This window comes from Falco rusticolus, chromosome 3 (genome assembly GCF_015220075.1).
Source record: "Falco rusticolus isolate bFalRus1 chromosome 3, bFalRus1.pri, whole genome shotgun sequence".
Lineage (NCBI taxonomy): Eukaryota > Metazoa > Chordata > Aves > Falconiformes > Falconidae > Falco > Falco rusticolus.
Genome location: NC_051189.1, coordinates 41,252,236 through 41,276,001, shown reverse-complemented (window position 1 = coordinate 41,276,001; position 23,766 = coordinate 41,252,236). Strand labels below are relative to the sequence as shown.

The window sequence follows — 23,766 nt, the reverse complement described above, 5'->3', positions numbered from 1 at the left end:
ACTTCTGCATTCTCCAAATCAGAGAGGCAAAGTTTGCAACCAGTAGTCTTTCCTCCCTCCTTCCTTGCCTTCACAGGTTTCACTTTCCTAAATTGTTCCTTAAATATTTAAATTAAAGTCATCTTGCTTTTTGATTCATTGATTGTAGTGGCATTGTTGTTTATGTTCAGAAGGCGATAAGGAGTAGTCAGGATTCAAGTCACAGTGACTTTGTTATTTTAAGTGCTGAAATATAGGAAAAGCCTGCTTTATTAAACTCCTGAGTTATTTTTCTGTCTGAAGCAATGTTGTATGCCATTTGCATTTCTTGCTAAACAAAAGGCTGTATTTGGCTGCTGAAAAAACAGATCTGCCAGAACAGTAAGGCAAAGGGAGATGCTGATATTTTATCATCTGGGAAAGCACACACATAATTGGGGGCTCATTAACTCGCATCAAGTCACATCTAAGAAATTTCCTGCTCCACCTCCCCCTTCATGTATTTTGAGTATCAGTTAACATTTTAAGACTATTTTGTGGCTGCCAGAGTCTCCCTAATACCTAAACTGACATAGATATCCTTTTAAATGCAAATTATTTGTTTTCTCCCACAATTGCACAGCAGAAACACAGCAATACCTTACACCCTGGGGAGTTATAACAGTTTCTATAGAAGTTGGTTTTGAGGAATAAAAGCCTGTCAGGTTCAGTCTTTTTCAAGCCAATTCTGCCAACTTTTTGGTGTTTCTAAGATCAGTCATTTGCTTCTACTTTCCTTAGTGATTAATTCCATTGGAATAATTATAGTTGGAATATCCGCTAAACCTATACTTCTATTCAGTATTGGTGTACTTACCAAATCAAACCAATCATAGAAACATAGAATGGTCTGGGTTGGAAGGGACCTTAAAGATCATATAGTCCCAACCCCCCTGCCATGGGCAGGGACACCTTCCAGCAGACCAGGTTGCTCAAAGCCCCATCCAGCCTGGCCTTGAACGCTTCCAGGGATGGGGCATCCACACCTTCTCCGGGCAACCCATTCCAGCATCTCACAACCCTCACAGTAAAGAATTTCTTCCTAATATCTAATCTAAAACAACCCTTTTTCAGTTTAAAGCCATTCCCCCTTGGTCTGTCTGTGTATGTCCTTGTAAACAGTCCCTCTCCAGCTTTCTTGTAGGCCCCCTTTAGGTACTAGAAGGCTGCTGTAAGGTCTCCCCAGAGCCTTCTCTTCTCCAGGCTGAACAACCCCAACTCTCTCAGCCTGTCTTCATAGGAGAGGTGTTCCAGCCCTCTGATCATTTTATGGCCTTGCTCTGGCCTCTTTCTGGACTCGCTCCAAGAGTTCCATCTCCTTCTGTTGGAGGCCACAGAGCTGGATGCAGTACTCCAGGTGGGGTCTCATGAGAGCAGAGCAGAGGGGGAGAATCAGCTCCCTCAGCCTGCTGGTCATGCCTCTTTTGATGCAACCAGGATTCTGTGGGCTTTCTGTGGGCTGCAAGCACATGTTGCTGGGCCATGTTGAGCTTTTTGTGCACCAATACCCCAAGCCCTTCTCCTCAGGGTTGCTTTCAATCCGTTCTCTGCCCAGCCTATATTTGTGCTTGGGATTTCCTGGACGCATGTGCAGGACCTTGCACTTGGCCTTGTTGAACTTCATGAGATTCACATGGACCCACCTTTCAAGCCATAAAGGTCCCTCTGGATGGCATCCCTTCCCTCCAGCACATTGACCGTAACACACAGCTTGGTGTCATTGGCAAACTTGCCAAGGGTGTACTTGATCCCACTGTCCATGTTGTCAACAAAGCTGTTAAACAGCACTGGTCCCAATACTAACCCATGAGGAGTGCCACTCATCACCGGCCTCCACTTGGATGTTGAGCCATTGACCACAACCCTTTGAGCGTGACCATCCAGCTTAATTCCTTATACACCAATGGCCCCTCTGTCAAATCCATGTCTCTCCAATTTAGAGACAAGGGTGTTGTGCAGGACAGTGTCAAATATTTTGCACAAGTCCAGGTAGGTGACATCAGTTGCTCTTCCCTTATCCACCAATGCTGTAAACCCTTTGGTTAAATCAAAGTATAAAAAAATTGCAAGTTAATGTAAAGTGGCTTGCTGTGTCAGAGCTGAATTTAATATTTTCTATTATTTTAGAGTACTTATTGTATTTGCATTGCCTGCTACTTTGGCTTTATTGCATTTTTATTTCACTTAATGGTCAAATTTTCGGTTTGGCTTTCTACTTCTAATTTAGAAAGTAGAAATTGCCTTTTGTTCTTCTGAAGTGTAAGAGTTGTGTCCAGTTTTGTCACTAGCTAGCTAGCTAAGCGTTTGGAAGCAGACTTGAATCTTATAGCCAGTGTATTTTCACAACGTAGCCAAATAGATTCTGAATCAGGCTAACACATTTTTCCAAATGAAACATCAAATACTATGGTAAATTTTTAGTCATATCCACCAAAACTATGATGAAAAATTAAATGAGCAGAGTCTGTTTTCTAAGGAAAAAAGATGTATATAGATTAATCTTATTTAATTTAAGGGGTTTGGTCATGACCTTTAAAAGCAGTATTTCACATTTCAAAAAGGTGATACCAAGAAGTTTCTTCTGCAGTTTCACCCAGAAATGGGCGACAGGGGTCATTTTATGACTGGTGCTGAATTGCCCCTTGCATGTCCAGTATATGGATGGTGGAAATTCTTTTAGCAAGGAATCTTAGCAGTAAGTGGTAGAAGCCCGTTAAAAATTAGTCTATTGAGATAATCTCACTGAGTTGTGAATATCTAGAAGCATATGAGATCAGTTTTAACCATTACTGTTTTGCAAATAGGACTAGATGTTGTACTGATCTGCATAGGCTGATCCATTGTTTTTTAAACAACAGATGTTTCCATTGTTATGGTAATACTGCTGAATGAGTGGTGAAGTTAGTAATGTTCATAAGTTTCTGGCATTTGGTGCCTTTTTACTGTTCTGTCTTCTGAATCTATCATGAGCAAGGCTAGATGGCTTGATAACAGTGCCAGGCAGTGGGAGAGCTCTGTGTGTACTGGAGCTCCCTTATGTGTCAATAATGGAGCTGCAGTTCTGAGAAACATTAGGATATATCCTTATTCAGAAATACTTCTTAGATTGCCTACTGAAGGCAATGAGAAATACAAGGCCAGAGGAGAATCAAACACTTACATAAACTGTGGTTGCTCAGACTGCTCTGCAATCATTCCTATAGATGGTCCATCAAAAAAAGTATTGAATAGCTGGAATTGGATTCTCTTGTCCATTTATCAGCATTTGTGAAGTCAGCCACCAAAATGTTTTCCAGGTCATTCTGTTTTCAATGAATTACAACTGCAATCATGTTGCACTTGTAGCTTGTGTACAGAATATATAAACCCTGGAAATGCAAAAGCACTTTATGCACACAGAGATCACCGAGTTCTCCACTGGAAGGAAGTTGTTTCTGAGTGGAATGGGAAGCTGCTGTGTAAGGACATTCTTTATACAGCATTGGTCTGAGGAAGTAATGAACATGTCTCTAGCTGAGGCTATAGAAAGATGTGGGTCTACTATTTTCCTGGTTTCTGAAAGACCTCCCTTCTGGCATGAAGTTGAGTACATAAATTCAGGACTGACTCAGAGTTCGGTGAATCACAATCACACAACACTCCCTGAAGTCCCTTGGGTCTTCCTTGGAGGCTTTGTGACTGTGTTTCTCTTGTGAGCTTAAATAAGATCGTTGCAACCCCAGGACGTAGTAACAGTCATGGATTACTGCTTCTGGAATGATTCAGAAAACTCTTTATTATCAGTATGTCCCAGGTATGGAAAAAGTCCTGTACATAGTAAACCCTCATATGTTTTATTGGTTATTTGTGTTATACAGGAAGGATTTCTCTCACTGTCACAAATACACCTACACTCCCACAAAATTCCCAAACAATATGCCATCCAGCAGTATCTAAACACCTGCTGTTCAAAGGCAGAACAGTAAATACTAATCTTGCATTACAGCATGCTGTAAGCCTTTCTCATTGTGGGGTGCTTTTAAGTCACCATCTGTACCGCAGGTTATGGCAAGGTTCCTGACTAAGGCTGTATTCAGAATTTAGGTAGTAAATGGTGCACAGAAACCTAAAGAGGAAAACTGAAAGAAAGAAGAAAAATAAAAGTGTTCCAGCAATTTCTTTAAACACAGCATCACTTAAAGAAAATAATGGGCCCTTTTTTCCATTGAATAAAGTTATGACATAGCATTGTCCCTAATGTTAAGTCATAATGAACTCATTTGTGCACCTACTGGAAAGTATCGTATTTTCATATGCTACTGAATGTGGAAAACAGGGATCGGGAAACTTTTACAATGGTAGCTACCATCTCCATGTGTATTTTTCTCCTCTGTAGTTCAGTGCCCACTAAAGTAAATGGAAAGACTTCTGTTGATTCTAGTGCTGTTGGACTCTATCATACTTCAGTATATCATCCAGTGGCTTATTTCATCTTCACTCTGCTTCATCTTCCAATATTTTTCCTCTTTTGTATGTGTAAATAAAGAGGTTCCTAAAGCCAATGTTTCACTTCAGCTGGTGCTGTTAAGTGATTCTTGATTTCGTCTTATCACATGTACTTCAAACTAACATCCTAAGTGCAGTAGTGAGCAAGAAAGAAAAGATTAAAAAATCATGGATCTCTCACAATGAAAAAAGGAGACATTTTAAAAAGGGAAAAAAAGAGCTTTTGCTGTCCGCATGCTGTCAGCTTGTTGGTTATGAACAGGAATGATGTGAAGACTGGTTTTTAAGCATCTTTCCTCTGTTCTAACTATCGTTTTCTTCATTAGTTTATTTTCATCTTGATAATTTGTTTTCTTTAATTTTTATTTTTTTTGTTATTACATTCTTGGCCATTAGAAAACACTTTCTTTTCAAAAGTTCTTTGCCCAATTTGTTTCCCATAACAACAACAATAATAGGAAATAAATACTTTTTTTTTTATAGCAATTGAAGGGACAGAATTCATCCTTTGGTACTTCCGTGCAGCCACCCTTTCAGTGGGATTTTCACTTCTGGTACTGAGACTAAGAATCTGGCCTTGTACATCGCAGCCCATTCCTCCACATAACTACCACAAGTAACTGTAATGAAACATAGACTTCATTTATATTTCAAAAATTGAGGCAATAATGTGATTAATCAACTTCCAGTGTTTGCATGACTTTCTCTTCTTCACATCCTCTCATACTGTGGCTGATGGCTAAATCTTTCCTTGCATCATCTGCTTGAGACTTGGTCCAGCTAATACAATAAGTGGAAAAATCATGTCCATTGTGACTTCTTGGCCTTTCAGTATATCACAGTTTTTGCTGGCAGAAAAAATTTCTGTAACACTACTGTGCGTTCAACCAGCTCCTGTGGGAAGGGCCTGGTGCACTCAACCGTCCCTTAGCGCTGGTAACTTAGGAGTCATTGCACTCAGAAGGTCGGCAGGGCGTTGCTGGCTTCTGTGATGTGGTCAAAGGAGGGCTTATGTTGGGGCGGATAAATTGTGTTGAGTGTGATTGAGAATGTTTTTTTTTAATTCCTAGCCTCTTGGCCCAAGCAATATACATGCCCAGGAGTGCTGAGGGCATACAGAGAAAAAGGCACGTCTTCGTTAGTTGCCCATAACTTTATGTGACATTAATGGTGAGCAAAAATGTTCAATGGTAGCTAGTGAGAATGACAAAGAAACCCTTCAGTCTGATTATCCTAGCTGTTACAGCACTGCTGAAAAATTGGAAACCGATCAACAAAAAGTACATTATTGAAAGCTGGAGAGACCAATCTCTCAAAGACAGAGAGCCAAAAATGCATACTAGATAATACAATAATAACATCATTTTATATATATATATATAACATAATTTCCAATTATTTCATGCCTATGTGTTTGGTTTTTCTACATTAAGAATTTTCTATCTCGATTCTGGGCTTAAATTTTCAAGATGAAATCCCAGAAGTCCTATTGGTCTTCACAGCCACTACCAACTTGAAAACTTAACAGCACATTGATTTGTTTTTTGATTTATTAGTAAGCAGGCTTAACTGAATTTACTGGCTGAAATGTAAATGTCTTGCTGGATTTCTGCTTTACACCTGCAGAAGCAGCTTTAGAGAGCTACTGCCCTCTGTAGATACTGTACACCATCAGTATAACCTTCTCAAAAAAAGAATTAAAGAAGAGAATTGTTGATAAATTAAGAAAGTTGCAGCAGCAATGTACTTTGCTGTAACCCTTTCCTGCTGAAATTAGAAGTAATGGTCCCAGTGGGGCTTATGGGACGACTAAAAAAAAAAAAACATTACTCTATACAATGTCTTTCTTACTGAGCTGGGATATATTCCTAGAAATAACGTATAGATAAATGCAAGGGATATGTTTTGGGTTTGGTTTTTTTTCTTTAAAAATATTATTAAATTTATTGCCTAGAAATTATTATAACTTCCTATTGGTTTATTTATTGCAGAAGAAAAAAAGACTAAACTGAGGAGGAGTGGAAAATAATGACCATATTTCTTTCTTTCATAAGAAAAAGGTAAGATTTAGAGGACTATAATAATGCAAGTACTTACTGATAGCATAATAATAACTGTGAGGTGATTTGTTAAGTTCCCAAATACTGGCAGCTTTTTATTTAAACTTATTCCTACCTTCACAGTCTTGGCCACCTAAAAGCCTGTGATTTAAAATTCACAGTCCTTTCTGATTACTGAGACAATGAATCCACTGGTAGGCACTGTATATGCCACTGTACTGACCTGTTCTGCACTGGAGAAGCAAAAGTTACATTTAATTTTGTATCAGTACGTTTGTGTGTATTTCAGGTTTCTTGATTTACACTCCATTTTGGGTTTGGTGAAGGGAGGGTTCATTCTTTTTTTTTTTTTTTTGGTGTATTTTTCTCCTCGCACTCCATTCCCTGGAAGGTCTAAATGCCCCACATTTTCCTGGGATTTTTTTTTTTTTTCTTTTTGGTCCCAGGTACCCAGCTGTGCATGAAATAATGCTCCCCATATGTGTTCATTGTTCCCATCGCTGGTGTTTGTGCAAGTCACCAGAGTTTTCCTAATAAGGTTGGGTTTGACCTTTCAGAAGTTCTCAAATGAAGAATCTCACTGCATTCATTATCCTCAAAACAGATAGAGTTACTTGTCACTGCCCTATAAAACAGCTGTAAGAAACAGTAAAGCATGATTGTTCCAAAACCAAAGTCAGCCCCGGAGCTGTTCAAGAGTGCGTAATCGTTAGGCAGCCAGGCTTTGGCTCGCCCTTCTGAGAAGGGTGGTGCTCCAGATGGAGAGAGATCCCAAAGAAGGGGAGCAGACAGCCTGAAAGAGAAAGGGACTTCACAACAGAGGAAACTAAAGCCCAGAGAAAGGCCCTTTTGACTGACGGGCTGGCTTAGGCAGGAAAACCCTGTCCAGTGGTTCTAGTGTCCCCTGTCTAAGGTGAGGGTTTCATAATATACGTGCTGACTTCTGGAGTGGTGGCCCCCAGTTCTCCTTTATTGTGACAGCACTGGCAGTTTTGTGACAACACAGGGAGCCAGATGACAGAGCTGACCCATATGAAAACGAATCTGTTTGCTATTTTGCGGGTATGTTTTTGGCTGGTGGGATTAGCACTTGGTCAGATTAGTTCTTTCACCTGGCTCCCCTCAACAGCAGGAGCACGTGTGCGGGCACTCACTGGAGGGATGTGCCACCAGGATGGGAGGTGAAGGTGACGTCTCTTCTGTCAGAAGCTTGTGACTATTTTAGGCTAAAGGAATGTGAAATTACAGTTCATATCAAGAAAATATTTCCTGTGTTCATCAAAAAAACCAAAACAGAGCTCTTCTTCTGTCGGTGAAACTTTCTCCTGACTGGAATCATCTACAAGATCTTAAATCTTAATAGTAGCTCAGGTCAGAAGAGGTGAAAGTAGATATGAACCTTTTGGTTCTTGCCAAAGGAAGAAGAGGAGTGAGGAATTTAGATTAATATAGTACATATTGGTAGTTACATTTCAGTTGCCTAAAGACAAAATGGACTAGTTCGTGTTAATTTATACATGATTTCAGTATTACCTTATTTTAAAAAAGAACAAATAAGTGAATGAACAATTATGAAAGCAAATACATGTACCTCCAAAAATTAAAATTCTATTAAAATATTACAAATATTCTCAGAAAATATCCTGAAAAGTTACAGAACCTTGTGATGGACATCTAGATGTTTGAACTATCCATTAGAAACTGAGTCTGGAGATGTAAATATTTTGTTAGCCAAACAATAAAACTGTGCTTAAATTGAAGATATAAATTCCTGCTAAATTTGATAGAGCTTTCCCACTGGGAATACAGAAGAAAAACATTTTAATTTCATTTTGATGGGTAAATAAAGTATAGCTTATAATTTCTGTACAGTTATTTCACAATAGTAGAAACTATTATTTTTTAATTTTTTTCCCTTTTGTAGAAGAACATCTGCCATGAGTTTTCTCGGATGTATTAAGGCACTGAAAAAGCAGGTACACATTGATAGGTACTTTAATAATGAAAAAAAACCAAATAAGTCAGGGTCTTCAAAAATTCATGCATGTTTGCTGATATTTCAGTTATTTGAACTATGGCAGCTTGCTGACTTGTAAGCGAGGTAGTTAGACATGGATAAATTTGGTTCTGCAGAGTGATTCAGCAAAGTAAATAGGAATGAATAAGTTTAGTTTTGCAAACAAATTCTAAATCCGGTATGAACAGACCTTGTGTTACAACTAAAATGTGTGATTCCTAGCGGCTATAAGTATTAATGTGTTTTCCCCTTTTTGCAGGTTTTGCCTATAATCAATTCACTGAGCAAGACATACAGACTTCTGTCCAATGCTATGAAAATTAACCAAGGCACATTAACTGCAGGAAATCTTCAAAGGTACAAAAATAAAATGCTTATTCAGTAATTAATTAAACCAAACAAGCCATCAGCATGTGCTACATAGCCTAAGTATTATGTCAGGTCAATAATTAAGCTGTAGTAAATCTTCTGGAGGTTCTATCCTGCCAGACTTTAAAGGCTCAAGACTAACCCAAGGACCCTTAACATTTTAGTGAGTCAGTAAATGATTACACAGATAGCTTCTCAATCCAAAGTTTGCTACTATTAACTTTCTAATTTTGAAGACATCCAGAAATTGCATGTTTTGTGGTTGTTGAATAATATCCTGTAAACAAAATGTATGCCTTTCTTGAGCCTATGAACAGGAATATTTTATAGGCTTGACTTATGTCAAGATGAAAGCATACTTTTTCTGCAGGGAAAGATATACATTAAGGAAAAAGTAATGATTCGGAATTTTCCCTTGTTTATGTGAACATCACGTCTATGAAAACTGGAAGCTACTGTCACTGTATGCAGCTGGTCATGGTAAAGAAAAGCATTATGCAAGCTGTCTTATGCAATTCTGCGAAAGCAATTCCAAAAGATCTGAGCTAGTTATGTGCTTTCAAGGCCTGTCTGACTTTTAGGTGGAATTAGGAGGTCACAGCAAGTTGTGTGGTGACCTTGTGATGTGGGAATTATGGTACTGAGTATCAAATCATACATCTCAACTTACCAAATAAAAATATAAAGCCACGTGACAGAGCACAGAGCAGGAAAACTGAAATGCTCTGAGATTCATTTTTCCCCTCATCTGTATTATTTTCTGTCACCTCATTTACATAAAATATTTCTGGTTAAACAATTTGCAAATGCATGTGATTTAATAGCAGGTATATGTAAGGCAGAGGTAAACTTGGTAAATTAAGACATTACTAGCAATGAAAGACAGCTGGTATACATCAAGTTTATTTCACGTGCAAGTCTTTGTATGGAATTTAGTTTGGAACCAGTTACTATTTGGACATGTTAGCTCACAGTTTATTTTAATTACAGAATATTTAAATTACCAGATCTTCAGATAATGTTTTGTAACAATTAGAATGAATATAAGATTATTCAATCTGCTTTATTTTCCCTCCGTATGTGTGGTTGTGTATTGTTCCCATATAAAGCACATATTGCTTGTTTGCATATAGCATACCACGATATCCAAGCTGTCCTATACCATCAGTCTAGTTATTATCTCCATCTTAATGTTCTCTCCCAACTTTATCTAAATTTTTACTAGGTTTATCTATAGGTTTATCTATATTTTTCCTAGGTTGCTCTTAAAGAGGTTGACTAGGGCAGGGCTAAGAAAATGCATGCCTTAGATTTCCACAGAAGTGGAAGTTATGAAATAATATGATGTAGATAAGTGGTCTTGCTTTTGTTGAAGAGAATGAACTGGATTATTATTTGCAGTACCTTCCAGTTCTACAATGAAATGACAAGTGACTACTTTGGTGATGTTAAAGGCAGGAAGCACAAATAATCTTACGAAAGACTTTATACTGGAAGATTTCCAAGCGATTTTTGCAGATCCAAAGGTTAATACTTTTTTTTTTAAAGCTTGGACTTTGTTTATCTAACCTGAAACTTTAGAGGTTCACTCTTCATTGACTACATCATCTGCTTTTGTAGAGAGATTTTGCAAGAAAAATTTATAAACAGACTTTTTCCCTACAGATTTAGGGTCATGGTATCTCATACAACAAAACTACAACTGTGAAGTATGCATAAAAGTAATTCATATTTGTCAGTATTAGGAATGCCTTCAGAATATTTATTATGAAATAAAGTGTTATCATTTGTACCATGGATAAAATAGTTGGAAAGTTCCAAGAAAAATGAAAAGGCAGCTTTTTGACCTGAAGCTTAAAAATCATGTCTCTTATGTATATAATCTATTAATGACACTTTCAGTGCAAAGACTTTCCTGGCACATTATCCACTGACATTCCAAAAGCCAACTTCAGTTAATTAAGTCAAATACAACTTAACCCTTGAGGTCAGGTTTTTTAGAAATGTAGTTTCTTTACTGCACACACACATACCGCAGTCCCAGTTCCAAACAGGCATTTCAATCCTAGTTTATTTTTGGGAAATGTAAGAGCTTAAAAAACCAGCTTCACTTCATTTGAAATGAGCATGATCTTGAAACAAGAACTGAAGAGGCTTGCATTACAACGTTTCACTCCATGTTGCAGGGCTTAGGAGGGTGAATCTGCCTGAGAGATCTATAGGTCACGAGTACTGGGCTGACCGGTGGTATCTCCAAGCAAGAAACTTGGGTAGATGGTCAGATGGGTTTCTCAGAATATCTCAGAAAAATCCCAATGGGCACTAGATTTTTAGGAGAAGCTGGGAAGCAGAGGGACAGAGACATACAGCAAGTGCAAGTAAGGTTTTTTAATAGGTCATTACCTCAGCCTTCATTTTACTGTATGCACACTGAGGGCACAGTAACTTGTCTATCAGCAGATCCTGCTAGAAGACGTACAGCAGAACTACAATCATTTTGTAGGGTTCCTCTTTCTGTGCTGTGGTATTTCATTGTTATTATTTGTCTACACAGCATGCAGCCAAGTCATGCCGAATCTGTAATCAGGCAGTCTTTCTCTAGCCAGCATCCTATCAATCATTTTTACCTCCTTTCCTAGGGGCTTTTTCTTTCCCTCCTGCTAAAAGGTGACAAGGAGCTACCTACCAAAAATAGGGAAGTCCCATGGGAAAAATTCTCTAGCACAGAGGTACATCTCTGTGTTGCATGCACATATATGTTCAGACATGCATTCACACAAAGATTATCGGGCTAAGAAGCATGTGCTAAACTAATTGCTTCTGCATCCCTCCCAGGTGATCTCTGCCATCAGTGTTCTTAGTTCTATCTCGTTAGTATATTCCACTTTTCAAAACAAAACTGTTTCATTCTCAACTCCTTTTTCTTCTCATGCTGTCAAGTTTCTTGGTTTGGAAAAAAGGATTATGTAGAAAGGGATTATTAGCTGAAAGGTAAGGCATTTTCCCCCTAAATGCATTAGGGTTAATAGCTTCTAACTAAAATAGATATAACTGATAAAATGGGATATTCCAAGAAGACAGAATTACTCCCCTTCATTTCCTCTCTACTTTGTGACTTTCTTGCCCAGGGTACATTTCTGATCTGATCTGGCAAACAAGTGCCCTTTCCATTTGTTTTTCTTTTCCGTCACCCTCTCACACATAATTCTTTTCTATGTTTTTCTACATACACCATTGACTAAGATCCAGAGGGAGTGTTTTACAGCCTGTCAATACAGCAGAAAGTTTGTGGTCTTGGAGTTTTCCCTGTAGAAGCTGTGAAAGTAAATATTCTGGGATTCACTTTTAGTATACCCATAAATTACCATGTCACTTACACAAAGCAACAAGGACTTCTCTGCCTTTGTAGCTGCTCATCCCTATTAAATTTGTTCACACCTGCAGAGGTCCAAAGAGGAAATATGAAGTTTTACCCCCCTTGTTACCTCCTGCTACTCGGTGGAAGGGGTTCTCAGCTGCTGATTAGGTTGCTTCATTGGTTTTCTTACTGGCATGTTTCTCCATACTGCATGCCTTAATGAGGAGCAGGCAGTCAGCAGTTTGGTGGGCAGTATGCTGAGAGTACGCTCAGGAAAAGACAGACAGGCAAGACAAAAATAGATCCAAAAAGCTTCCTTCACAACCTGCACCAAATGGAAGGCAGGAACGTTTGTATAAATGTAGTCTTAAGATTTCAAGATCAAGCTTTCATAATGCCAGTCTCTGGAATTATTTATGAACTTTTTTCCCGTATTTAGATGGTGTTTTCTTGTCTGCAAAAGTCAAATCACTCTCTTCCTATCCAGTATCAGTTGTATTACCATGCTGTAGTGGAGAATTGATGCTGTGCAAGGGCATCAAAATAGGAAATGCAGTCTGAGAAAAATACTTTTAATACTTCATGTAAGAAATATTTTTAAAGTGGATTTTGTAAAAGAATTTTGTGGGTCATTATTTCCCCATGACCCTCCCAAATACTTCCATTCAGATGAAAGTTTAAGAAGAATGGAGATATTTTTCAGCCATACACTGCTATTATCAGTAACTTGATCCAGACATATCTCACTGTTTTTCTAGCAAAGAAGGAAAAGGTCTTTGATAGGAATAGACCTATAGCATCATTAAGATTATAATGATCACAGAATCATAGAAACATAGAATGGTCTGGGTTGGAAGGGACCTTAAAGATCATATAGTCCCAACCCCCCTGCCATGGGCAGGGACACCTTCCAGCAGACCAGGTTGCTCAAAGCCCCATCCAGCCTGGCCTTGAACACTTCCAGGGATGGGGCACCCACAGCTTCTCCGGGCAACCCATTCCAGCATCTCACAACCCTCACAGTAAAGAATTTCTTCCTAATATCTAATCTAAAACAACCCTTTTTCAGTTTAAAGCCATTCCCCCTTGGTCTGTCTGTGTATGTCCTTGTAAACAGTCCCTCTCCAGCTTTCTTGTAGGCCCCCTTTAGGTACTAGAAGGCTGCTGTAAGGTCTCCCCAGAGCCTTCTCTTCTCCAGGCTGAACAACCCCAACTCTCCCATCCTGTCCTCATAAGAGAGGTGATCCAGCCCTCTAATCATCTTTGTGGACTCTTTCTGTGTAGAGGAATGAAGGCAGTGGCTTGATTAGCATTGATAACATGCAGCTGTGGCCTTGCCTCGAAGGCAGTGGGTTGATTGGCATGGACGATGTGCAGCTGTAGCTCGTTCCAGCTAAGCAAATAGCCCTGAGGATTGTGGGAGAGGGGGATGGATGGAGGAGGAGTGGTGTGGTCTTGCCTGGCCTCTGGAGGAAAGAGATAAAGCATGGACAGTAGAATCTGATGTATGGTAAAAGCCTTCTTGCAGCATTTCTGGACTTGCTCCAAGAATCTCATCTCCTTCTTCTGTTAAAGGCTACAGAGCTGGATGCAGTACTCCAGGTGGGGTCTCATGAGAGCAGAGCAGAGGGGGAGAATCAGCTCCCTCAACCTGCTGGTCATGCCTCTTTTGATGCAACCAGGACTCTGTGGGCTGCAAGCGCACGTTGCTGGGCCATGTTGAGCTTTTTGTGCACCAATACCTCAAGCCCTTCTCCTCAGGGCTGCTTTCAATCCGTTCTCTGCCCAGCCTATATTTGTGCTTGGGATTTCATGGACGCATGTGCAGGACCTTGCATTTGGCCTTGTTGAACTTCGTGGGAACTGTGTTGCATGGTATAGTCAAGGAATGGAAAAAACCAATACTGGAAAGAAAATGCTTTTTTGACTTTATTTATTAAGAGCAGAATGATAGAAGAAAACAGCTAAAGAAAAACCACACAGACAGAACTGCCTAATGTGACATTAGTGGTGAGATACAGTAATACTAAAACTGTAAATGCTTTTTGAGTTGAGTATATGGATAAGATTAACATTTCTTCAGAGTACTTTTTTTGTCATATAGAAAAAATGACATATCTGCAACTGCTTAAATCTACTTGGAGTGAGAAAAGCACTCGGACATGTGTTTATATATGTATATGTGCTATTGACATAGCAATGAAGCAGCTTACTGACTCAGGGCCAAGAAACACTAATGGGAAAGCTTTCCAGCATTTGTGTTGCCTTGCAGATTTACAGATCTAAGGCAACATTTCTTTGCTCATTGTTGCATCAAGTTGTGATCATTTTCCCTACCGCCTCCTCAGCCTGTTCCCAGAAGGAACAAGAAAATGTGTTGTTATCTATGTCACATGAAGGCCTGGTGGGTTTTCGTCTTGACAGGCAACCAGATTATGTACTAGTGAAATGCAGTCTTTCACCTAAAGAAATCTTGAAAGTAAGGATATTACTTCTGGGGAAGAGTTCAACCATGTTTTACACTTTATTGCTCATGTGGAAGAAAAATGTGTGGTTTTTCCCAGCTGGTTTTGCAGTTCTTAATTTATAGGAGTGTGTACAGACAAGAAATGAGCTGTACATGGGATATTCTCTAAGTCATCATCCCATTCTCAGCTCCATTGGTCCCATGCTGCAGTGAGAAAGCTGGTGCACTAGTTAGCTGATGAACTTGGTATTTGGAGGAATTAAGTTTCACTTCTTGCTCCAGTCAAGACTTCCTGTACAAAGTGCTACTGTTAATGCCACAGGGAAAACATAGCTTCACAACCTCACAGGAGAGCTGCAGAAATAGATACATTTAAGATCATGGAGTGCTTGGATAATGCAGTAATGGAATGCTCATAATGCCATATGGAAATCCCAGGCTTCATGGTTCATCAGCTGTATATGGCACAGTGGGCATGTTTGTCTCTAGGAACTGATCCTAGAGGCTCAAGGCCACGCTGGTTCCCACTGGAGGCATTCTCAGACCCTTCAGTGATCAGGTCCAGAGCCTCCATGTGATTTTGAAATCTTGTAAAATGTAAATTAAGTTGACTAAGGCAATAAAATATAACCACTGATTAACAAAGCAGGTCTTTATAGGCATTAATTCTGTATTTGTGAATAGCTGGAGACATGACTGAGTGATGATGCTCAACCATGCAACTAATTGAAAGCAAATAAAGATACGATGACACAGTGATTGTAACTGAAATGAAAACATTCTTCACCAGTGTTTTTAAGTTCTTAAACAGGCATTAACTACTTCTTTTAGGTAGGAGGCCTTCCCCACAACTTTGCATAGTGTAAATAGTGCCAAATTAAACCATCATGCACACTGTATTCCTGAATATTTAAAATTATGCATAATTATTTAAATAAGTCAGAATACCATAAAACAAAAGAACACAGTTTTTTCTATGGAAACTTTGACTTTGCATTTAGGTTGTGATTTAAATAAATTTTTTAATATCCCAGCTACTGGCTGTGATGACGTGGAAGCGGTGAACTGTGTCTGCAGGGCTGTATGCTTACATAATACTTAATATTCTAGAAGGATTATATTCTGTGATGCTCAGAACAAGCACAGCCTTTACTCCTCAAGGTACTCAGCTGGATCATGATACATTTTTAAGCTTATGAAAGGTGATAAGTATTTTGAGAATATTTTGGGGGGGGGGGGTAGTGATTATCTTTTTCCCATGATTTGCCTTCTAGTTACTACCAAGTGCTGTTTGTATCACTTTCTGAATGCATGGTCTGATTCTCGAGTGCACTGAAATTTTCTGCTGGGTCTCTGCTATAAGACTTTTCTCCCAGTCTGAATATTGTATCACATACATGGCACAGGCTGGGTTAAAAATAAAGAGATGTCATACAGAGCTGAAGGTGAAGCAAGATGCTGAAATACAGCAGCAACAAATACCTAACTCAAAGGATATTAACTGGAATAGATGGCACAGGGATGCTTATAGGTGTTTGCTGGAAAAAGAAGTGATGAAAGAGAGTTGAGTGGACCTGCCTCATTCCAGGAACGTTTCAAGGGTACAGCTGTCCTATTCAGGCTTTCAGACTTCTGAAAAATTTGTGGTGATTTTTGTTAATGTGTCGTAAGGCCATTATCATGATGTTCCCATGTCGTCTTCACGATGGTTGCAGCGAATGTATTAGTTATACAGTTTCTACTGTCTAGCAAGCAACTTTACAAACATAGCTTCAATCATAAATCACTAGGACTAAAGGTATATAGGCTACATTAGACATATTCCTTTAGCAAAGACTTGCTGGCTACAAACTGTAGATGCCCTATATAGAGTTACTCTTTATCACCATTATAACTTCTGAACAAGCCATTCACCTCTGGAGGACTTGCCCCACTGTATCTGACAGGAATGTGATTAACTCTTGAGTTTAATATACAAGGTGACATAAAAAACTATTTACCTTTTTAACAGTATCGGCCAAAAAGAGATAACAGGGAAAAATAGAATGATTTTTACTTTTTTCTTTTTTTGGGGTTTTTTTTTTTTTTGCTGTTGGATTAGTTCTAAAGTTTGTTATTCACTAAGCAAATATTGCTGAATAAGAAAGTGTCACTTTGCAAGCTGAATTTTCAGTGCAGGACAACAGTTTATGTGCATTCTTGATTAGTACATTGAATAGCAACAAAATACTTCCGTGGATCAGAGTTTTAAAATGCAAACTTGAAATGTGTGTACCTTCTATTTAAATAATAATAGAAGAGATTTCTGACTCATATGTTTCACTGACATTTTTTTTTTGTGCACTTATGTCTTTTCTATAAGTATAAATAAAATAGAAATGTCTTTTCAAGTAGCACTGTCACTTTAGTATATGAAGAAAATAAGAGGGATCTTTTCACTCATCACTGAAATGCAGCCATTTCAGGGAAGTGCGATTTTATTGGTGCTAACAAACTAAACAAGAGTTTTGTGAGGAGTAGAATAACATGTGCTGTTAAAAGTGCGGAAAAAAAGTAAGCAGGATAGAATGCAGCTACTTAATTAAAATATTTTGTATATGTCTTAGAGATGTTTATTTTAAATAATGGGATTTTTTTTTAGCTATGTGAACTCAAATGCTATTTCTGTAAAGGGAGATGTTTGACCTACTTCAAGTTATAAAAGAAGATTTGTGATTCTTCTAAGTCCACATGCCCTAGATTAATGTTAGTGTCAAACTGATTCTACGTTAAGCTCATTTAATGTACCTCTGGGCTATAAGATGTTACTTTGCCAGCAGCAAAGGTCACATGTTTTCAGGTATTGACAGTGCAAGTAATGACAAGTTGTTTCTGTGTTTAAGCAGATCAGGGTCTTTTTAGCATTCATTCAATGAATTTGGCGAACTGTAGCCTCTGCCCAAGAGAGCTCTGTGCCTTTGAGCATACAGCAGAGAGAATTTCTAAACCTCCAGCTCTGAAATCTATAGCTTCATTTAGTTCAGACCTCCTGAAGGAATTTTTATGCCTTTAGCTAAACAGCAAACAATGTTGAAGCTAGGTAGCAAATTTCTTCTTGATCACAAAAAAACCCAACCAAAAACCCAGAGAGAATCACTTATATGTTTATTGGGTTGTAAGCACATTTTTTGTTTAAATATACTTAGGTATGGTAGGTCAAACCAGACTTACAACTGCAGTTATGAAAAACAACAGCCTCTGTGAAACTTTGCAAGCATCTGTCCTAAGGAAAGAGAGGTCTGATCAAATAGCTGAAACTCAGGACTAGAGCTGAAGTGCTGCTTTCCTGGCTCCTTCCTGGGTTGTTGAGTGATGAAGCCAGTCATGTAATGATACCATTTTTGCACATTTACAGATCTACACAATGCTGTGAATCATCTTTAACAGGTAATCAGAAAATGCATTAAGCTGCTCAGATGGAAGCCTGACATTTCCAAACCAGTCACAGACCACATATGGTGGCTTCTGTATATTTTAGTGGTGAAGAATGCTTGGAGAAAAGTTTTATTCTCTGAAGGAAAAGGCAATAAAGGCAGCTAAGGTTATGATGCTCTGGGAATAGAATTTGCTAAGTATTATCAGACACCTACAATCTGTATGGTAGATTTTCTTCTCTCTGACTAGGATTTGAGCAAGAGAAAATGGAAACGTCTTCTAGGGGATGGTAAAGGGCTAGATACTACCCTAGATATCTGTCTCTTGCAGAAACACAAAAACCCAGGTCAGGGCTACAATCAGGCTTCTCTGGGAAGCAGATACTTGGAGCCTGAAGTCACGTCCTCAGTCTCAGTACTTCCTCCTAGACTGTTTATATATTATCCCAACATTGTAATTTGATAAAGAGCAGAAAGTTCTCAAGAATGCCAGCCCATCCCCACACCAAGTGATCTAACCTGCAGAACCAAGCTCCCCCTCCTCCTTCCCAGCATATGGGTATTGTTTGAAGCAGCTTTCCCAGGAGAGACAGACTGAACCTTTTGTCACCATTGCTTGGTGATGAAGGAACTCTCCTGCAACTGGAGCTGGAGCTCCAGGTGTCACCATGAGAAGGAGGGCTTCAATCTCAAACTTCCAGTTTTCTTGTAGATCCCCAACATCCCGTGAATTTTCCATGACAAATGTGTGCCTCAGAAATTGGGCTCGTTTAGAGACTTATGCCTGTTTTGCATCTCCCAAACAGCGTTAGCTAAAAGGCAGGATCTTAGGCAATTAGTGCAACAAAGACAGGGTGACAACTGAGCAGACCCAGAAGCCTAGTATTAGGTCTCCAAGGAACTTTAGGTATCCTAAGCTGTGCAGCACGATAGGTACGGATTATTTTAATTGCTTTTCTGAAGTTAAGTTACTACATTTCTCTGAAAAGACACTGATGAGGTTTGTTGCATGCTGGCTGAAAAGCACATTGGTTCATGCTATAGTGACCCAAGTACTGTTAGAGATTATTCATTTGTTCTCATACGTGTCACAGTTCCCAGAAGTGTCAATGCAGGGGTTTAACTGAACCTGATTAGCTTAATCAGCACAGACTTGTGTATGGACATGGCTTTCTCACATCTGTGCCATTTGTTTCACTGCCTTCCTTCTCTCTTCCCTCTAATTACATTTTTCCTTATCAAAGTTTCCCTAACTTTAAAACTTCCCTGAACCTTTTCCCTTTTTATTATCTTCCCAGTTCTCTTTTTATCTTTGTAGAAAGCTGTGGAAGATGTAAAAATGTCAGATGGAAGATGAGACTAAATATTAACTGAAAACGCACTGTAGTTTGCCTCCAAGCTCTTCAGAGCAAAATCTGGGATCTGGACAGCTTCCTTAGCTTCCTTAGCACAGCTGAGCAGAGGAAGGGGAAGAGGGCACTGTTGAGTATGATGGTATATTGGGCTTCAGGAGAAAGTAAAAAAGCATTAGAGGGTAAAATTGTGCCAGACTTTGCCCCACAGTAGCACTGGGTACTCAGACACAGCTTCCCTAAAGCATAAGGAAAAGCAGTGAGTGTTTTTAGTGTTGTGAGTGAAGTCTTGCGTCAATGCCACTCTTCCAAAGGCAACAGTATTCTATTGGCTTACACTGTTAAAATTCAGGATTACAATTCATGCTTCTGCAGGCAAGCCTATGCTTTTCCTCCCAACCACAGATTATAGGACACTAATATGCTTTCTCTACCCTTGTGAGGAAATAAGTGTACTGAGTTTTAAATGCCTGTATAGGAAAGGAAAATAATGCATATATGTATGTGTGCCTGTAGGTAGATATAAATAAAGACATAGATATAATCTCTAGCCTCGTTTTGTTGTGGTGATTGTTGACTCTCCAGACACAAGCTGGGAAATCATGAAAATTTAAGAAACCCTTCCCAATGTGACTTTTTATCCTCTTCCTTTTTCTCTTTACCTCTTATAGTTGTACAGTAGCTGTACCTTTAAGTACAACTCAGAGGAGCATCTCCAGGGAGATTTTAGTCAATGTATGTACAGGAGGTTGATTGTATCCTGAAACCCTTTCAAATTCAGTCTTTTCAATATATTTTCAGAAAAAGGGGTTAGGCAATAACTCAGAAATGACATCAATTACCTAATCTACTGGGTGGGATTCAGAGACCTAGCTGTAGGTGTTAGTGTGTAAATATCTGGTCTCCCATTATAGGCAATATCATCGGAATCGATATAGCCAGTGGTGCCTGGAGAGCTGCAACTGGACAGCCAGTTTCCAGGTTCCTCTGACTGTACAGACTAGATTCCCCTTTAACTGCTGTGGAAGCTTAGACACCTACCTCATGTAGTGACACCGACATTTTGAGAATTAAATCTAGGTGTCTACAATGTGGAGGTGAATCCCACCCAGTGTAATTATTTAAGCAGATGCAGATGTATGTGTGAGGTAAAGACAGTGACTGGGTTAAAACTGCTGTGAATTTAACATGAATAAATTGCAACCTATGCTGTTATGTGACCCTAAGGAGTGATTAAAGTTAGATTAAAAGTTAGTCTATGACTAACTTTTATATACATTTACCTATGACAAAAGGGATATATTCATGAGGAATACATGCCTGTATTCATGAGGCAAGTAACTCTAGAGTATCTTTCTCATGTTAAAGATACCCAGGGTGCTCAGTAAGCATTTAGCATTGCTAAGTCCCATTGAGCATTACATAAGTCAATTACACATATTCATTTCCAATGAAAATATTAAAACCAGAAGTTAGAGAAGTAGTCCTGTAGAGTTCAAAAAATTCCAAATAATGATTAGTGCTGTAATGTAAGAGCACTCATCACCTTCAGAAGTTGTTTAGCACTAAGCAGGGTGGAGTCCTCAGGGGCATGTTCATACCTCAGGAGAGGCTCAGCCTAAGACCTAAGAAGCACTGCCAAGTGGTCAAAACAGACCTGAAGTGATTCATAGATTTTTGTGCTTCACCCTGTGCATGAAGGTGAATCTGGCTATAAGTAATAAAATTCCTTCCCTTAAATAATAAGATTCAGTATTGGGTTTCCATACAAAACAAGTTGCTGACAGTCTAGAAATAAAGAGTTTGGATTTCTTTTAGGCTCAGAGCTTTTAAATTCTTCTGTATCAGCACTGCCTCACTAGATATGTTGGTTGTGCACCCATTCAGAAGCAGGATTACAGTCAGTACTTGATTATCCATGTGCTGCAGATTATTCATGCCACAAATATTAGCTGAAGCTCAGAGCCACATGAATGTGGCTACACTGCTTCCAGGAGCATCTCAACACCATAATCAGTACCGCTGCTTTTGCATTACACAGAGCTGGAGTTAATAAGCCCATATGAATCTTATCTGGCTCCATGTTAAGCCTGTTCCCTGAGAAACACAGAGGCTCTTGATGGTGTCAACCTGTATCCAGCTGGGCTTTATTAATTTGGGCTCACTGCTGCTCTGCCAAGCCTGTAGTGGAGCTGGCATTAGTGGCAACCCTGAGGCTATCAGGTGACAAGAAGTGGGGGGAGTGAAGCAATTGCTTCTGCACCGTAGTCCATTTCTCTAGAAGAGGAGTTTGCGGTTTATTAGCAGAGGCACAGTGCCACAAGATTTCAGACAGTTTGTTCAGGGGTTTCTTAAAATTTAACTAACATGTCTTTCTGAAGTGCCAGCAGGAGTTGCATGAACCTGTGTTCAGTCAGAAAGGTCCACAAGTTCCAAAATCCACTCTTGAATATCTATAGACTGGGGGGGGCGGGCGGGGGGTGCGCGTTTAGTGGTTACTTAGGTTGAGTAGGATAGATGGTTTTAAGTTGTCAATAAGAGATTGATTTTAAGGATGTGTATTCATCTCTAAAATGTACTTCACATTAGGAGACTAGTGCATCAGTCTTAGATTGACACTCGTGCTATGGCCTGGGAACCTCTTGAAAGTCTATGGCATGAAATAGTGCTCCAGCACTGATTCTTTCAGTTTCTCCAAACTTATAACATTCATACACATGTGCTTTCATCATATGACAGTGAGACACATATGTTCTATAGTAATCTTGAAAGCCTAGCCTCAGATTTATTAAAATTTTAGTGGTTTATGATGGCTGTGAAAGCTGCTGCAGTGAAGCATGCTGTTTCCATACCTGATGGAGGCACTTCCAAATGTAGTTGTTCTTAGCCACCCTTGATTTTGCCTTGCTAAAAGCAGAGAATTCTGGACAATAAACTTTTGGATATTCCCCCAGCTTCTTTATGATTATATACTCATTTCTTCATTTTTATTTTTCTTTTCAAAAGTCCTTGTTTCAAGTAGTGAATGTTCTGAAACAGCGTTAGCTTGTGTAAAAATGAAATCCAGAAACCTCAGACAAACTGTTAGACAATGGAAAACGAAAATCCATGGACAAGACTGAAATGTAATTAGAGAAAACGTAACAACAACAAAAAAATACATCATAATTTTGCTGAAGTTTTCTATGGGCTGCAAATATTTGTAATTTCTATAGCAACTTATCATCAAGAAAGTTCTAAAAATATAAATTAACTGAGCCTCACAATTTGAAAGGTGAATAAGGGTTCTATTGGGATAGTCCTGTTTATCACTGGAGTCCAGCCTGATCCATTTGTGATTGATATTTGACAGCATATAGCTCTGTTGACCCAGATGGTAACATTCACATACAGCAAATATTTCTAGGTAATAACTGTAGACAATATTGTGACCCAAACTTCCTAGACATTTAATGTAAACAGTGGCAAAATTAAGCCTGTGCCTAAACTGAGAGGAAAAATTCTGTCTGTATTGTCTGTTAAATGCACTGGGAACTTCCATAAATACAGGTAGTTCCAACTCTGTCTTGCTATTGCCTGGGCAAGTCCCTTAATCTTTTCTTATCAAAACAAGGACCAAAGACATGCCATGTGCAACAGATTCTGAAAGCTCCATGGAGCCAGAAAAATCCGTTGCCTGTGACCCCAGCAAAAACTTCATTAGAGACATTTGGTAGGACTTCAGTTTGCTTGTGTTTATTTGAGCCTTTTTGCTAGAATTGTTGAATTATTTGTACTATGTCAGTAATTGCCCGAGTTTGTCTACATAAGCTAAGTCATTTAAGAAATTACTTATAGAAGTAGTGAATTTGATGAGAGTATAAGTTAAGCTAATTAATCATCAGTTAGTCACGGTCTTGTATCTAGACAAGCAGCAGTCTTTCCATATGCAGTGCCTGGGGGAGATAAGTAAGAATACTGTTATCTCACATGAAGCTTTGGGGGCATTTCTTTTTTTATTTCGCTTTGATTGTGCTAGCCTGTAGATGTAATGTAAATTCATTAAAATGCAGACCCCGATGTATTTTGTACAACCTCTGCCCTTCCAGTGGTATAACCCAGATACTGTGTTCTTCAACTGAATTTCCTCAGCGCGTTGGAAAAAGAAAGCCCAGATTTCAGAAGTCCCTGTACCACAAGCATACTGCCTATTCTCTGTTTCATAAACTTGCATCCAGCAGGTAAAAT

The 23,766-nt window shown here is 39.0% G+C and overlaps 1 protein-coding gene across 1 annotated transcript in view; it reads left to right on the top strand.

The window, feature by feature from the left end:
- Window positions 1-23,766, top strand: part of SULF1 (sulfatase 1) — a 127,887-nt gene that overhangs the window by 16,261 nt on the left and 87,860 nt on the right. Inside the window, exons 3-4 of the mRNA XM_037381926.1 lie at window positions 6,495-6,563; window positions 8,840-8,937. The gene's annotated coding sequence lies outside the window, so the exon portion shown is untranslated. The remainder of the gene's footprint in view (window positions 1-6,494; window positions 6,564-8,839; window positions 8,938-23,766) is intronic.